Source organism: Microchirus variegatus (assembly GCF_963457635.1).
Source record: "Microchirus variegatus genome assembly, chromosome: 16".
NCBI lineage: Eukaryota > Metazoa > Chordata > Actinopteri > Pleuronectiformes > Soleidae > Microchirus > Microchirus variegatus.
Window position 1 is genome coordinate 1,135,143 of NC_139817.1, and position 2,500 is coordinate 1,137,642.

Consider the following 2,500-nt stretch of genomic DNA (forward strand, 5'->3'; position numbering starts at 1 on the left):
TTAAGAGATTTGCAAATATTTTCAACAGATCCTTGATCAGGACGATGCCGACTATTATGATGGTAAATTTCAAGTCATTCCGAGATACTTTTTTTTTTTTTAAAGAAACTCAGCTCACTGTCAAAGTGCATCAGGGCAAATGGATAATTTCCTGATTTTTAAAAAATTCATGAAAATTATTCCTTAACAGATATGCAGATATTTTCAACAGATCCTTGTTCAGGGCGATGCCGACTATTATGATGGTAAATTTCAAGTCATTCCGAGATTTTTTTTTTTTTTTTAAAAGAAACTCAGCTCACTGTCAAAGTGCATCAGGGCAAATGGATAATTTCATGAAATTCAAAAATTCGTGAAAATTATTCCTTAAGAGATTTGCAAATATTTTCAACAGATCCTTGATCAGGGCGATGCCGACTATTATGATGGTAAATTTCAAGTCATTCCGAGATATTTTTTTTTTTTTAAAGAAACTCAGCTCACTGTCAAAGTGCATCAGGGCAAATGGATAATTTCCTGATTTTCAAAAATTCATTCAAATTATTCCTTTAGAGATTTGCAAATATTTTCAACAGATCCTTGTTAAGGGCGATGCTGACTATTATGATGGTAAATTTCAAGTAATTCCGAGATACTTTTTTTATTTTTTTTGAAGAAACTCAGCTCACTGTCAAAGTGCATCAGGGCAAATGGATAATTTCATGAAATTCAAAAATTCGTGAAAATTATTCCTTAAGAGATTTGCAAATATTTTCAACAGATCCTTGATCAGGACGATGCCGACTATTATGATGGTAAATTTCAAGTCATTCCGAGATACTTTTTTTTTTTTTAAAGAAACTCAGCTCACTGTCAAAGTGCATCAGGGCAAATGGATAATTTCCTGATTTTTAAAAAATTCATGAAAATTATTCCTTAACAGATATGCAGATATTTTCAACAGATCCTTGTTCAGGGCGATGCCGACTATTATGATGGTAAATTTCAAGTCATTCCGAGATTTTTTTTTTTTTTTTAAAGAAACTCAGCTCACTGTCAAAGTGCATCAGGGCAAATGGATAATTTCATGAAATTCAAAATTTCGTGAAAATTATTCCTTAAGAGATTTGCAAATATTTTCAACAGATCCTTGATCAGGACAATGCCGACTATTATGATGGTAAATTTCAAGTCATTCCGAGATACTTTTTTTTTTTTTAAAGAAACTCAGCTCACTGTCAAAGTGCATCAGGGCAAATGGATAATTTCATGAAATTCAAAAATTCGTGAAAATTATTCCTTAAGAGATTTGCAAATATTTTCAACAGATCCTTGTTCAGGGCGATGCCGACTATTATGATGGTAAATTTCAAGTCATTCCGAGATACTTTTTGTTTTTAGACTAAAGTCAGCTCACTGTCAAAGTGCATCAGGGCTAATGGATCATTTCATGATTTTCAAAAATTCATTCAAATTATTCCTTTAGAGATTTGCAAATATTTTCAACAGATCCTTGTTAAGGGCGATGCTGACTATTATGATGGTAAATTTCAAGTAATTCCGAGATACTTTTTTTATTTTTTTTGAAGAAACTCAGCTCACTGTCAAAGTGCATCAGGGCAAATGGATAATTTCATGAAATTCAAAAATTCGTGAAAATTATTCCTTAAGAGATTTGCAAATATTTTCAACAGATCCTTGATCAGGGCGATGCCGACTATTATGATGGTAAATTTCAAGTCATTCCCAGATACTTTTTGTTTTTAGACTAAAGTCAGCTCACTGTCAAAGTGCATCAGGGCAAATGGATAATTTCATGAAATTCAAAAATTCGTGAAAATTATTCCTTAAGAGATTTGCAAATATTTTCAACAGATCCTTGATCAGGGCGATGCCGACTATTATGATGGTAAATTTCAAGTCATTCCGAGATACTTTTTGTTTTTAGACTAAAGTCAGCTCACTGTCAAAGTGCATCAGGGCTAATGGATCATTTCATGATTTTCAAAAATTCATTCAAATTATTCCTTTTGAGATTTGCAAATATTTTCAACAGATCCTTGTTAAGGGCGATACTGACTATTATGATGGTAAATTTCAAGTAATTCCGAGATACTTTTTTTATTTTTTTTGAAGAAAGTCAGCTCACTGTCAAAGTGCATCAGGGTTAGTGGCTGACAGTCACAACATCTAGCTACGCTAATGCTCATTGAAAATGAAAGCATTTGCTTTGTCCCTAATGAGGTTGCACAGTGTTTGTATAATGCTAGCCCTACGCTAATCCTAATCGTGGCCGCGCTAGCTTGAAACAGGTCCGCCAAGTTAGCCGCAAAGTAGTAGCATGCTATTGCAAAATAAATATGTGCTTGCGTATCGGTGAACGATCACCTGGTCGTTTCAGTATAACACCGTGTTCCTCTTCACTGCCACCTCCCCGCTCCACACAGCACAGCTGCTGCTGATGAGCCGCTGTGAAAATCAGTGAAAATTAAAATTCCTCCGAAAAATGTGAAAATCAAGG

General features: G+C 34.0%; 1 protein-coding gene across 1 annotated transcript in view; it reads left to right on the plus strand.

Annotated features, from left to right (window-relative positions):
- Positions 1–2,500, plus strand: part of dclre1c (DNA cross-link repair 1C, PSO2 homolog) — a gene marked incomplete at both ends in the record, with an annotated part of 12,612 nt that overhangs the window by 6,032 nt on the left and 4,080 nt on the right. The window lies entirely within an intron of this gene.